Source organism: Scyliorhinus torazame, chromosome 1, assembly GCF_047496885.1.
Source record: "Scyliorhinus torazame isolate Kashiwa2021f chromosome 1, sScyTor2.1, whole genome shotgun sequence".
NCBI classification, from domain to species: Eukaryota; Metazoa; Chordata; class Chondrichthyes; order Carcharhiniformes; family Scyliorhinidae; genus Scyliorhinus; species Scyliorhinus torazame.
The window spans coordinates 239,547,635-239,563,328 of record NC_092707.1 but is presented as its reverse complement, the minus strand read 5'-3'; the positions used below and the strand labels follow the sequence as shown (position 1 = coordinate 239,563,328).

Sequence of the window (15,694 nt, the reverse complement as noted above, 5' to 3'; positions counted from 1 at the left end):
CCAGATACACTGCCACTTGTGGCAATCCTCTCAATTTGTTTTCCATTACCCTCAGTAAAACGGCACAGGCCGATGACACTCCAAAGAGTAGTCTAGTGAACTTGTGTAGGCCTCTATGGGTGTTTGTAGTGACGTATTTACATGGCGCAGGGTCCAATTCCAACTGCAAGTAAGCATGGCGCATATCGAGGTACGTAAATGCGTGTCCACTGGCAAGCTTTGTGTATAGATCCTTGATGCGGGGCATCAGAGAATGATCTAGGCCCTGTTGACCATCAACTTATAGTCTCCACACAATCTGACCGTCTTATCCGATTTTAGCACTGGGACCACCCGCGTCACCCAGTCGGCAAAATGTATGTGTTTTAATGATCCCAAGGCCTTCGAGCTGGCTTTGTTCGGCCTCAACTTTCGCTAACAAAGCGTAAGGGACTGGGCGAGCCCTGAAGTACCTTTGTTGTGCTTCCGAGTCTACCTGAATTGTTGCCATGGCCTCTTTTATTTTCCCCAGTCCGTGTTGAAAAACCTCAGAGTATTTCCCTACCACTTCGTCTCGGCCCCCGGATCCCATTTGGATACTTTGCTGCCGGTCCAGATTTAGGCCCTTAATCCAATTGCGGCCTAGCAGGCTGGGGTCATGTCCCTTGATCAACGGGAGTCGTACCGACTGTTGCCCGGAGATGATCGGAATCATTGTGGTTCCCGCAATAGCTAACAGTTTGCCGGTGTGCATTGTTAGCCTTGCCTCGGTGTCAGGCAGGTCTAGCAGTTGCACCCCTGTCCTTTGTTTTCCAAAAACTGAAACTGCGGCTCCTGTGCCTAGCTCCATGTCTAAAGGATGACCATTAACCTGTACTGTTATCTTGCTGGGGACCACTAGGGGTGCTGCAGTACAAGTCAGCTGCATACACTCCTCCTCTGGATGGTCCAGGTGGAAAGTGCGAGCTCTGGGTTGGTGCCTGCCTCTACCGGGACGTTGGCTACCTCATATCTTGAGCACCCTGTGGTTCCTGCGTCGACATGTCCCGCAACACCTGGGCTTTCCCTCTATAAACTCCAGGGAGGTATCCCGCCAGGACATTTATATCCATAACTAACTGACTTGGCCCCCACGTTACTCGGTCCAGGGCGAGATGTCTGTCTTGGGGGGGTGTCCGCTGGGAGGATGTACACCCTTGGATACTTACCTCCATCCCCTGCACCTCTTGCTCTTCTCGCTCGGCGCTTTCACAGGAAAAAACATTTCCATGACCTGCTGAAAATCTAGAGATGGTCTGACTTTCTTTGAGTAGCCTTAATATTTATGCTGCAGACCAGTCGGTATCGCAGCATCTTGAAAAGTGTAGTTCCGTACTCACAATACTCGGCTAGTTATCGTACTCTCGTCAGAAACTTGGTTGCAGACTCTCCTGCGGTCCGTTCTGCCATGTTAAAATAGATCAATGATGACCAAAATGGACAGTTTAGGGTTGATGATTTGCGCCTTTAGGGCTACCAATTCTTCAAAGGTTTTAATGTCCAGAGCTGCGGGATACGTATGGCTCTTTATCATACCATAAGTCTGAGCTCCGCAGACAGTCAGCAATATCACCGTCTATCAGCCATCACCTGTGATAGAGTCCGGAAAAAGGAAAGCATGCATTCTGCATACTGTGCCCAATCCTCTATGCTTGCGTCAAACGCATGCAATCTTCCAAACAAAGGCATTATTTTGTTAGAAATGATTCTTCACCCCAGCCGTAGTCCAGCAGTGGAAAGGAGGTGGTTGTTCACCCAACGGTTTAGCAATTGACAGTAATCTTTCTGGTGGGGTGTCTCTTATGGGGATTTCTGGTGGGGTGTCTCTTATGGGGGATTTCTGGTGGAGTCTCTCTTGTGGGGGCCTTCTGGTGGGGGACTCTCTTCTGGAGGAGTCTCAGGTGGGTGTCTCTGTAATGGGGGTCTCTGGGGGGTTGAGGGGAGGGGCGTCGGGTCACCATCATACTGTGGGGGGAGATTACCCAGAAAATCCCATGGTGGGGGAGCAGAATTGAGTTGCTGGGGGCGGGAGGAGGCCCAGCCGCTGGACCTTGCTATCCTACCGCCCACTCAAAATAGCGGCTCGATTGCAGGATTGGCAAGGGAAATTTGCATGGCAAGGGATAGTGATTCAACTCTGGGTTCCCACACCCAGCTTGAGCGAAAATGAGAGGCGATTCATCTCTGGCGGAAGAACATAGTATCCAAACTGAGAATTCAGCCCATGATGACAACACACCGACAGGACATTTTGTCACAGTTTTCACTGTATTTTGGTACTGTCTTCATTGAAAATACATGTGAACAAATACACAAAGCTGATCAATGTAAAAGTCAACGTATCTTAATGAACATATCTCCACAATTAATTATCGCATTAAAACATATCTACATTAAATACAAAACCTAATGGTGACATTTGAAGGTGCAAAAACATGTTACTCTTGCCTTTTAGAATGTTCCGGACTCCTTGGCAGACTTTTCATTTTTCTCACAAACTCTCTCAAACCTGACATGTTTTAACTGGGCTTCCCATGCTACCAGATGAAACTGGTTTGTTGAAGGAAATGTGATATTTGATGAGAGTTTCAAACCTTCAAAAAGGCCAGAGGAAAATGGCGCGGCATCAGGAATGCGGAGGAAAATTGGATTTCCTCCAAACAAATCTAAGTGTGCCCAACTGTGAGACGCTACCATACAAAGATGTAAATATCACAGTTTATTTACTCAAACTAAATAACCTTTGAAGTCCAGTGAAGAAAGCATTCACAATACAAACATTCCTAGGTCACTTTTCCATGTTGCAAAAACGATAAGAGGTACTGTAAGAGAGTTACAAGGATGAGAGCAGAATTAAGAGGTTATAACTATCAGGAAAGGCTGAACAACAGAAAATAGAAAAGGCTGAGAGTTGATCTGAGAGAGCTCTTCAAAGAATAAAGGGACTCCATAGGGCAGCATGGTGACACAGTGCTTAGCACTGCTGCTTCACAGTGCCAGGGGCCCGGCTTCGATTCCAGCCTTGGGTGTGTGGAGTTTGCTCGTTCTCCCCTGTGCTCTGGTTTGCTCCCAAATCTGGATCCCAGGCATAGGTGAGTAAGGGTGGGATGGGGGTCAGAGGGAAAGGGTCATCAAAGAACGAGGATGGACAGGTTGGGGGCAAATGCATGGTGCGGGGCAGTTTTCAATGGACTCCCCTTTCCCAATACTGCATCTCTGCATCGGGCACAGGAGAGTGCCTGTCACCGAAGGTCACTCCCTACGAGGCTGCAGGAAAATGTAGCAGGGTTTACTGAGTGGCCTTTCTGAAGCCACAGGAGAACCGTATGGGTACTGTTTAAACCCTGAGTCACCACTAAATTCTGGTGGGTCCAGGGCTAATTGGCTTTAAGAAGCTCATAAATGAGCCTAATGCCTTCCTGTTGCTCGCAGATGGGATTCTGACATCAGGTCCCTCCCACCGCCAACTTAATTGGGGACAGTTTTCCCATTGTCAATGGGGATACTTCCATCCAATTCTCCCAGCCCATCTGATATATTGCCTGGTCTGGGAGGCTCCACTAAATCCAGCTCGATGTTTCCACTTATGGATGAGTCCAAAACTAGGGGCTATAAATATGATAGTCATGAATAAATCCAGAAATAAACTCGGAAGAAATGTATTTATTTAGAGAGCAATTTGAGTGCAAAATGTACTACTGGGGCTGGTTTAGCACAATGGGCTAAGTAGCTGGCTTGTAATGCAGAACAAAGCCAGCAGCGCGGGTTCAATTCCTGTACTGGCCTCCCCGAACAGGTGCCGGAATGTGGCGACTAAGGGCTTTTCACAGTAGCTTCATTGAAGCCTACTTGTGACAATAAGCGATTATTATTATTATTATTACAGTCTTCTCCAGAGGTCTCCAGCATCACAGATTCCACTCTTCAGCCAATTCGATTCACTCCCCATGATATCAAGAAACGGCTGAAGGCACTGGATACTGCAAAGGCTGTGAACCCTGACAATATTCCGGCACTAGTCCTGAAGACTTGTGCTCCAGAACTAGCCGCACCTCTAGCCAAGCTGTTCCAGTATGGCTGCAACACTGGCATCTACCTGCCAATGTGGAAAATTGCCCAGGTGTGTCCTGTACAAAAAAAGCAGGAAAAACCCAACCTAGCCAATTACCACCAAATCAGTCTACTCTCAATCATCAGTAAAGTGATGGAAGGAACCATCAGCAGTGCTATAAAGCAGCATTAACTCAGCAATAACCTGCTCGTTGACGCTTAGTTTGGGTTCCGTCAGGTCACTCAGCTCCTGACCTCATTACAGCCTTGGTTCAAATATGGACAAAACAGCTAAACTCCAGAGGTGAGGTGAGAGTGACTGCCCTTGACGTCAAGGCAGCATTTGATCGAGTATGGCATCAAGGAACTCTAGCTAAGCTGGAGTCAATGGGAATCAGGGGGAAACCTCTCCGCTGGTTGGAGTCATACCTGGCACGAAGGAAGATGGTTGTGGTGGTTGGAGGTCAGTCACCTCAGCTCCAGGACATCACTGCAGGAGTTCCTCAGGGTAGTGTCCGAGGCCCAACCATCAACAATGATCTTCTTTCTAACATAAGGTCAGATGTGGGGACGGTTGTTGATCATTGCACAATATTCAGCATCATTTGCGACTCCTCAGACACTGAAGCTGTCCAGTGCAAATGTAGCAAGACCTGCACAATATCTAGGCTTGGGCTGACAAGTGGCAAATAACATTCGCGCCACACAAGAGCCAGGCAATGGCCATCTCATATAAGAGAGAATCAAACAATGGCCCCTTGATATTCAATGGTATTACCTCACTGAATCCCTTACTATCAATATTCTGGGGGTTGCCATTGACCACAAACTGAACTGGACTAGCCATATAAATACTGTGGCTACAATAGCAGGTCAGAGGCTAGGAATCCTGTGGCGAGTATCTGAACTCCTGTCTCCTCAAAGCTTGTTCACCACCTACAAGGCACAAGTCAAGAGTGTGATGGAATACTCCCCACTTACCTGGATGAATGCAACTCCAACAACATTCAAAAAGCTCAGTTGGCTGGATAGCTGGTTTGTTATGCAGAACAAGGCCAACAGCACGAGTTCAATTCCCATACCGGCTGAGGTTATTCATCAAGACCCCACCTTCTCAACCTTGCCCCTCGCTTGATGTGTGCGGATCCTCAGGTTAAATCACCACCAGTCAGCTCTCCCCCTCAAAGGGGAAAGCAGCATATGGTCATCAGGGATTCTGGCAACTTTACTTTCATCTGCTGTAAAGCTAAACCCACTCTTCACAGCAAGCTATCCATTGTCACTCATCCAGTTGTAATTAGAACCAAAAAATAAAGTAATAGGTTAAAATCACTCATCCTGTACTCATGACAAGGAATGTGTGTTGGAGATAAGATTATACTGCTGCAGTGCTGATTCTCTGATCTGCAATAGCTTTGAATATGCTTTTCTTCTGGGAATGGAGACATTGGTTAATTCACCTCCATTGAGCACTCTTTTCACCATTTTTGCAGTTCCACTTGTTAGTTATTTATCGATGTGCAATAAAAACAAAGTATGTCATGAAAACCTACAATTTATATTCAACTTGTGGTGCCGATCATAACTTATGACAACGTTGCCACTTATAGGTCATCTTGTTAGATGATTTGTGGAATATAAATTATGTCCCATGAGTATTTTTGGTACAGACTGCAGGATGTTCACTCTTCCTTGAAGAATTTCATCATTCATTTAATAGTTTTCCATCATCATTTTCCTTTGGGTCCGTCTTGATTCTTGTTAGAATATGACTGTATACTAAGTTATCCAGTCAAAGCTAGTTGCTGCTTGACTCTTATTATAGGTCTACCATGTACCACAGCAATTATAGGATTCTTCTCCCCTGAATCATTATAAAGTTTCCACTTATATAAGAGCTCTGTTAGAAGGCTGCTATCCCTTGGCTTTGGATGCTCTGTGCTGTGCAATGGAACATTCCTGTTATTATAAGACGCTTGACTCTCAAGGTCCTTGTTATAATGAGGACAGTGTGTATTCTAGTTTATTTGTCACTATGTTATATGGAAAATTATGAACAACTAAAAATGGTTACAGTTTAATCAGGGTGTTCAAAGAATGTGACATACAGCAAACCAAATATTGGGTGATCTTTAATTATCTGAACCCCAAGATTAGACTATTGTATTGAAGTCATTCCTGAATGGTTTTTAACTGTTTGTTTTTTGAGTTACATATGAGAGTTTAATTCTGGGTTACCTTTTTGCCTGCAGCAGTGACAACCTGATAATGTGTCCCAAATCCTTGATGCATTGATACATAGGGTATTAACGGCTTGTGACATCAGTAATCTAGATTTATTGGTGGGGGTATCTAAAATTCATGACTGAGCAATTGTGTGTTTTTTTAATGCAATTATTTTCAAAAATCATTTTTAATTGTATTTTCCTTCACAGTCGCTACAGCAAAGAATGATGAATTGATTTTGGTAGTTATCATTTGCCTCAGGCATTTTCTGGAATTTGTGCAAAAAGAAAATAGATGGAGCTTGGAGAGCATAAATATTTAAATCAGTAAAGGACGTGGTGTACCACACACAAGGGAGGATTTTTTAATAGTGGCATAAACTCATAGGTCTCAAGGGCCACTACAGTTTCACCCCAGCACTCACCCTTTATTTACTCGGCAACACTCCTCTAGATTTGCCTTTTCCTCTTCAGAATGGAATTTATCTTCCGCTAGCACCATATGCACCAATATAGTTCTCCTTCTGTCCAAACTAATTTTTAGGCCACAGCGCCTATGTGAAAACAGCAAAGTTATTTTGATCGGGAATTTCAATAAACTGATTAGAAATTGGGAACCCCCACGTGGCCTTGAGTCCAACTTGATAGGCATCTGAAATTGTGAAGAGACTTTCCCAGGCGGGGGAACGGTGGAACCCCTGGATGAAGCAGCATAAATGGCTAAAAGCAACCTTGTAGTCATTTGTTTCATGGTCTCTGATGAAGTTACTGAGAATGGGATAACTTGGGAAAGTTCCCCAATGCTGCTAAAAACCAAAAGTACCAGTGAAACCATGTGACGCAGTGCACATCCTCACTCAGCAATGACCTTTGACTAGCTAGCATCCAGATAATGTAAGCGGTGGTACCTATGAGTGATAGTGGCCACGGAATGATGACATAAAAATGGAAAATGTTGGGAATACTCAACAGATCAGGCAACATTTGTGGAGAAAAAAACAGAGGTTGCATTTCAGAACTGAAAGATGTTTGACAAGGGTTTAAGCAAATACAGTAAAAGAGGGAAAGTGGGGAGGGGCGGGAAATGTACTGGGGGTTGGGTCTATGAGAGGGTGGACAGCAGGAGTGATTAAATGTCAGAATGAACGATGGTGTAAGACAAAAAGGGGTTGATAATGTGTCAAGTAAAGAAACAAAAGTCTGGTCCAAACGAGCTGCGAATTGTAATCAGAGATTATTGGGTGGGGGAGGTGGAGGAAAGCAGGGAAAATGATGATATTCAACATGGTCTGGGATTCAACAACACTGAATCAGACAAAAATGGGAACTTAAAGTTAATGAGGGAAGAGTTGAAAGCAAGTATACTGGGAGGAGGGGAAATTGTTTAACAATATTCTAGTGGAGAAATATTCACATATTCCCAAAGGCGTATCGATCAATCTGCAAGATGAAAGATTTAGAAAGACATGCCTCTAATTGGATATAAAGGCAATTAGAAGTAAAATAAGGAGGAGAGAATCTTTAAAATTTCAATGGAGAGCAAGGATAAGGGAATTGGGATGATTGGAAGATAATTCAGAGACAGGTTAAAGGGAACATTAGAGTGAGAGAGGAACCCAGAAATTAGCATGTGGTAGGTACTGCAAAGCATTAAAATGCTTTGATAATGTAATGGTAAAAGAGCAGGGGATGGATTCTCCGCTGCCTGATGCTGGCAGTGCCACTCGCGGTTGGGCGAAGTATCTTGTGTCGTGCTAAAAATGGGGTCGGTGCCCTGTTGCGATGTTCCAGTATCCGCTCGCGGCAGCAGCCAGGTACATGCTCAGCTCCAGCGGCCCCATGCAAAGCTGCAATTTGATTATGGATTAACGGGCTGGACGCCAAATGCTCCACCCCTTTCAGGCGTGAGTCACGCGGGCGTGAATTGGTGCATGTATTTACGAGCAAGGCTGTTGAGGGAGAGCAAGAAGGTAAGAAAACACACAAAACATTTTGGGATTGCTAGGGGGTGTCTGCCTGGACCTCAGGAAGTAGTGGAAAATGACTTGGTGGCATGTACCTGGACTTAGGGTGACCCTCGAGATCGGGGTTGCCTGGCTCAGACCCCAGTTGCTACATTATTTCATTTAAACCAACCCAGTAGCTGCAACTTACAGGCTCCTGGCTGTTCACACTCCTGACTGCTCACAGGATCAGTATCAGCTGTGAGGGCTTCTGGTCACATGGGAATCCACCCAGCCTGCCTCTCTAGAAACCCTCATAGCCCAACAGTATCATCAAGGGCATGGGCGGGGCCCACCAGGCATTGGCACTCGTAAGTGCACTCTTCAGAAGCACAGCCCCACAGCAGAGGTAGCAGGGGATTAGCAGAGCTCACCCCAAACAAAGGACACGTGCAACGTGGCCGTTGGAACCTCCCTGGCACACAGCCCCTCTCAGTAACAGCCTTACCAGTGACGCCATCAACTAGCCCACCCCTGAGGATCACAAGGACTTCCAAGCCCTGCCTGTCCACCATGACCCTGCCCCTATGCATCCTGCTCCTGTCCAGGAAACCTGCCCAGCTCCCGTTCACAGACTGCGTGTTAAACCCAGGTTCCACATAACACGATAACGAGGGTGCCTGCAAATGCACACATCCCTCGCTCACCTGCATCTGTTGCAACTGCCTGCACACTAGGCTCTTAGCATGGAGGCGACTGGCTGCACAATATGACTGGCATCACCACACAACCAGCTGCCACCCTGCTGCTGGGTTAGCACATGGCCCACCCATCGGAGACTCACAGTAGACCACATTGGGAGAAACAGTACAGGATCCACATGGATTACAGCAGCCAACAGTACCCTTGTTGGCACGGACAGGTGGTGAGGATGGGGGTTCCCCACATCGCAGGCCAGGTGCCAGTCATTGATCGGGACAGGGGTGGAGTGCAGACAACATCATCTCGAAGGGGCTAGGTGAGGTGGAGAGGGTGGGGGACATATTGAGGGTGGTGCAACAGTACAACTCAGGGTGACCATGTAACCTGGTGGCATTGAATGGTTAAGGGAATCCTCATCTTCCTGGCATTCTCTGTCTCTCCCCCTTCCCCCACAGAAACATGGATTTGGGACGACAGTCAGCAATGCCCGCTACCTACCTGGCTATTGCTGCTGTTACAGATGCACGCGGTGAGAGCCACAGGGTCAGTCCAGGGAAGACCCTAGATAAGAGGAGCCTACCCCAGAAGAGCAAGGTCCAGCTGGTGAGGTTCAAGTGCTGGCCATCCAACAGGCTGAGGAGGAGGTGCGAAGGAGGCGTTGCTTCAGGCCACGTTTATACCATCGGTGGCTGCCCTCCGAGGTATTGCCGGCCCGCGTGTGCCGCCATTGACTCCAGCTCACCGGAGAGACTGCGTGCCACTTGTGCCAGATGGTTGTTCACCTGGCACCACGGTCATATGGAGGAGGACACTGATTTGTTATGCTCTAGGTGTAGCATAAGCAGCTTCCTTGTGGTGCACTTGACAAAGGAAGGTTCAGACGTGGAGATAACTTCAACACATTTATTAAACTATTTACACTTCTATTACTCGGGTTTGACACTACTGCTAATCCTACTATAGCTACCCAGACTGACTAACCAGTTGCTGCAATCCACGTGGTGGGAGTGATATTGAATCAACCCTGTGTCTCTACTCACTGACTGTCTCCACTGGAAAGAGCAAGATCATGTGTGTGGTGTCCTTTATATATGGGTTGGTGTAATGCCCTCCTGTGGTCGTGTCACCTCTGTGTGTATCGTGAATGTCCATTGGTCGTGTCCTATCTAACTGATCTATTGGTTGAGTGTGTATGTGTGATGTCTCTGGTGCTCCCTCTCGTGTCTAGCTAGCCTACATGTATTTCCATTAACCCTCCCCCCCCCCGTGTACCCACAGTGATGCACATCACCACATCACTCCTTTTTTATATGTTACATATTTTCTGTACACTTTAAGAAAATTGAACAAAAAACAGGTAGATAAGTTAAGGTAAGGTTAAGGGAGCAGAGACAACCCCGGCACCTATAGACCGGTGAGCCTCACGTCTGTAGTGGGTAAAGTCTTGGAGGGGATTATAAGGGACAAGATTTATAATCATCTAGATAGGAATGATATGATCAGGGATAGTCAGCATGGCTTTGTGAAGGGTAGGTCATGCCTCACAAACCTTATTGAGTTCTTTGAGAAGGTGACTGAACAGGTAGACGAGGGTAGAGCAGTTGATGTGGTGTATATGGATTTCAGCAAAGCGTTTGATAAGGTTCCCCACGGTAGGCTATTGCAAAAAATACGGAGGCTGGGGATTAAGGGTGATTTAGAGATGTGGATCAGAAATTGGCTAGCTGAAAGAAGACAGAGGGTGGTGGTTGATGGGAAATGTTCAGAATGGAGTACAGTCACAAGTGGAGTACCACAAGGATCTGTTCTGGGGCCGTTGCTGTTTGTCATTTTTATCAATGACCTAGAGGAAGGCACAGAAGGGTGGGTGAGTAAATTTGCAGATGATACTAAAGTCGGTGGTGTTGTCGATAGTGTGGAAGGATGTAGCAGGTTACAGAGGGATATAGATAAGCTGCAGAGCTGGGCTGAGAGGTGGCAAATGGAGTTTAATGTAGAGAAGTGTGAGGTGATTCACTTTGGAAGGAATAACAGGAATGCGGAATATTTGGCTAATGGTAAAGTTCTTGAAAGTGTGGCTGAGCAGAGGGATCTAGGTGTCCATGTACATAGATCCCTGAAAGTTGCCACCCAGGTTGATAGGGTTGTGAAGAAGGCCTATGGAGTGTTGGCCTTTATTGGTAGAGGGATTGAGTTCCGGAGTCGGGAGGTCATGTTGCAGCTGTACAGAACTCTGGTACGGCCGCATTTGGAGTATTGCGTACAGTTCTGGTCACCGCATTATAGGAAGGACGTGGAGGCTTTGGAGCGGGTGCAGAGGAGATTTACCAGGATGTTGCCTGGTATGGAGGGAAAATCTTATGAGGAAAGGCTGACGGACTTGAGGTTGTTTTCGTTGGAGAGAAGAAGGTTAAGAGGAGACTTAATAGAGGCATACAAAATGATCAGGGGGTTGGATAGGGTGGACAGTGAGAGCCTTCTCCCGCGGATGGATATGGCTGGCACGAGGGGACATAACTTTAAACTGAGGGGTAATAGATATAGGACAGAGGTCAGAGGTAGGTTCTTTACGCAAAGAGTAGTGAGGCCGTGGAATGCCCTACCTGCTACAGTAGTGAACTCGCCAACATTGAGGGCATTTAAAAGTTTATTGGATAAACATATGGATGATAATGGCATAGTGTAGGTTAGATGGCTTTTGTTTCGGTGCAACATCGTGGGCCGAAGGGCCTGTACTGCGCTGTATTGTTCTATGTTCTATGTTCTATGTATATACAAGTCATGGGAACAGTGATTAAACAATAAGTCCAAATCATTTGTGTGAGTCCAAAAACCATCAATCATCATGGTCAAATGTCTCTCTTGGTTATGAACGACATCAATGTCCCTGTGCCACAGGAACCAAGAAGGGGTCAAATCACATCGCTGTCTGATTTGGAGTCCCTTTCTTTTTCAATGTTTGTGATGGTGCTGTCGGATGGCATCTTGTAGCTGTTAAGGTGTTGACGTTCAAGAGGTACCATCGACAGTATCATTCAAGGTCATGGATGTGCCATATGTTGAAATTGGATAAGACTGTGCATACTGGTTCTGGCCACATGCTGTGCTGGAAGGGTGATCCTGCTGAGAACCGTTGAAGCTTGTTGAATTGGAAACAGAATTGCTGCTCACATAAATACCTGGTGATGGTGTGAAACTAGAACCTTGCATCTGATAGGAATATGCCTTCTGGCCAGGCTGGGGTTTAGCAAATCCTGGGCTGTAACTAAGGCATCCAGTCTGTCGTGCAGATTGCGCTTGCAATCCTCCTTCGGTCTTGATTCCATTAGTGGGCAATCCGTAGTGCTGGCCTGTTTGAGAATATGCTGCATAGACTGCTGGCTGCAGCAAGCCTGAATATTGGGTTTGTCCAGCATGAGCTGTCATTGGCTGTACTGCTGGTGTGGAAAAAATGTATGGATATAGCTGTGGTGAATATTGGTGTATTCCTCTTGGACTGTAGCCGCTGCTTGTTATTACTGACCCAGTGTGATTGTTAAGTGATCCATCTCCTGTCGTTGTGGCATCTGCTGTCACCCTGAGAGCGCCATCACCGAGGTTGCAGCACTCCCTGTCTGGAGTAAAGTCTGGCTTACGTGAATCAGAGTCGCCGTTTGTTTGCTCCCCATCTGGAGTCTGGTCTGTTTTAACTGAGTCAGTGTTGGTTTGTTGATGCTCCCCGTTCAGAGTCTTAGCAGGTTCACTGGAGTCGGAACATGAGATTTCTTGAAGCTGCACGTCTGGAGTCGGAACATGCAGGAATGCATTGACTTGTGGAGAGGTTTGAGCGAATGAGGGTGGAAGTATCATGGTGTCACCGGAGTCACCAGTGGTCTCACAGTGATCGTCGAGTGCCTCTGTATACACTAGCTGAGGTCTGTCACTTTGCACATCTTGCATGGGAAGTGGGATGCTGTCGTCACTCTTCTCACATACGAGCCTCAGTAGCTGCTTGTTGTTCACTTGGATTGGGTAAATTGTCAGAGTCTTCATCTGGTGGTGCAAACAATGTGGGTGGACTGTCATTGTCTTGCTGTTGTCCTTCATTTGGGCTTGGACTGTCATCGTCGCTTTGTTCTTCACTGTAGCATGATAGACCGTCATGGTCGTCCTGCTGTGCACTGGAATGTAGTAGACTGTCATAGTCTTCTTGCTGTTTACTTGAGCATGGCAGACTTGCATCGTCTGCCGCTAGTTGGTCGGAGGAGGTTGCTAGACCCTCATGGTCTTGTTCCTGCAAGGACTGCGCATCGGAATCTTGCGTTGCTTCTTTCGTGGAGTCTGTCCATGAGCTCGCTGTGGAGGCTTGTGACACTGGAGTCACTTCTTGTTCGTGCAAGGACTGCGCTCTGGAGTCTTGCGTTTCTGCAATTGTGGAGTCTGTCCACGAGCTCGCTGTGGAGGCTTGTGACACTGGAGTCTCTTCTTGTCCGTGCCGGTGTGGAATCTTGCATGTCTTTTTTCATAGAGTCGGGAACCCTGAGCGGTGCGTGGACCATGCTCTGAGTGGCAGCAGGCCGCTCTCTGTGGGCTTGTACCGCTCTCTGTCTCTTGGTTTCAGGCCGCAGCATAATCCTGCACTCACGAGTCGGATGTCATATCTGCTGGCCTGAAGATCCTCAAATCCGAAAAACCCGTCGTCGGGGTCAACAATGTGCAACACGTCTAGTTGCGGTTCGGACTTGGTACTGGGGTAGCCTCCTAAGGTGAAAGCTTTGTCTGAGTCGTTGTCCTCTAGGAGCATATCATCACTGTTTGCGTCGGAGCTGGAGCTCGCGAGGTCCAGAGAAAATGTAAAGGTCGGTTTCGAAGTATTCAAGGTCGGAATCATCGGTTTGAGCGTAGGTAACTGCTTGTTGCAGGGTTCTTCGGAGGTTAATTTCATTTCCTAGTTCAATTTTAGCATTGTGCTGTCATTCCAGGTGAAAGAAGGTTGTTTTACAGCTTTAAAAGATTTTTTCTTTGATTTGGGACGTTTCCCCTTTAAATGGGCATGGTCCAGGGCCTCTATCGTCATGACACATGTGACATCATGCGTAGGAAGCGTTTGCGCATGCGCAGATCGCTGTTCCTTTACCGATGGCCGTTTTCGTGATTGCACATGCGCGTCATCTCGCGCAAGTGCAAACGGACCTTCCCGTTCTGTGCGCTTCTCGCGCAACTGTGCAAGTGCAGTCCCTTTAGAAAGATGGCCACCGATCAAAATTGTTCTCTGCTCCAGGATCTCGGCCTCCTGGTGAGTACTGGCGCTTCTCTTACCTTTTCTTGCTGGTTGGAGTGTGTTTTCCTCACAGTATTTGCCGAATTTGTCCAGGACTGCCTGGAAGTCGCTCCTGTTTTGCCCTTTGGAGAACTTGAATTTTTAAAAGATTTCTTCTGCTCTGGCACCGGCGATGGTGAGGAGAAGCTCTGTCTTTTCAGCATTGGCCACGTCTTGGAGGTCGGCTGCTACCAGGATGATTTCAAACTTTTGCCGGAATGCCCGCCAGTTTTCGCAGAGATCGCCATGGCACTGGAGCTGCTGCGGAACCCGGATCTCGAACATCTTGCCTGGGTATCGTTGCTGGTTGTCATTGTACGCTGAGGTATGGCTATATGGATTGAAATAGTTCACTTCTGGTACCATGATTTGTTATGCTCTAGGTGTAGCATAAGCGGCTTTCTTGTGGTGCACTTGACAAGGGAATGTTCAGACGTGGAGATAACTTCAACACGTTTATTAAATAAACTATTTACACTGTTATTACTCCGGTTCGACACTACTGCTAATCCTACTATAGCTACCCAGACTGACTAACCAGTTGCTGCAATCCACGTGGTGGGAGTAATATTGAATCAACCCTGTGTTTGTACTCACTGACCGTCTCCACTGGAAAGAGGCAGATCATATGTGTGGTGTCCTTTATATATGGGTTGGTGTAATGCCCCCCTGTGGTCGTGTCACCTCTGTGTGTATCGTGAATGTCCATTGGTCGTGTCCTATCTAACTGATTTATTGGTTGAGTGTGTGTGTGTGATGTCTCTGGTGCTCCCTCTCATGTCTAGCTAGCCTACATGTATTTACATTAACCCCCAGTGTACCCACAGTGATGCACATCACCACAGACACCCGCTCCCACCCTGAGCATTTATGCCTGTGGCTCATTCCAGTGTTCGAGCGGGGACCGGTGTTGGATATTGCAAATGTCCATGCATGGGTGCATCCTCTCTTTAATGGATGCCATATGCACCTGTGCATCAGACTACATCACATTCAACCTGGATCCACCAGGATGCCTGGGCAGCAGGATTTTCCGCCATCGCTGGAATGCCACAAGTCCAGGGTTTGATCGATGACACACACGTCGATTTCCGAACACCAGTTCAATAATGAAGGGCTCCTACTCCATGAACGTGCAGTAGGTGTGCGACCACCAGCTGCACATCATGCACATCTGTGCATGATATGAAGGCAGCATGCATAACGTGTATATCCTGGCATACTCAACGGTTCCAGGCTACTTTAAGGTGCTCCCTCACGTGAGGAGTTGGCTATTGGGTGATGAGTCTTACCCGCTGAGATCATGGCTGATGATGCCTGTGCGGAGGCCCAAGACCGAGGTGAAGAACCATTATAACCACACTCACGCAGCAACCAGGAGTGTCTTTGAGCAGTGCATCGCCATGGTCAAGCTGTGCGTCCGATCCCTGGATCACTGTGATGGGGTGCTCCAATAT

At 47.1% G+C, this 15,694-nt stretch overlaps 1 protein-coding gene across 7 annotated transcripts in view; it reads left to right on the top strand.

Annotated features, from left to right (window-relative positions):
• The window catches only part of prkn (parkin RBR E3 ubiquitin protein ligase), a 1,727,639-nt gene that overhangs the window by 1,110,769 nt on the left and 601,176 nt on the right, over window positions 1-15,694 (top strand). The gene's annotated exons all lie outside the window — the stretch shown is intronic.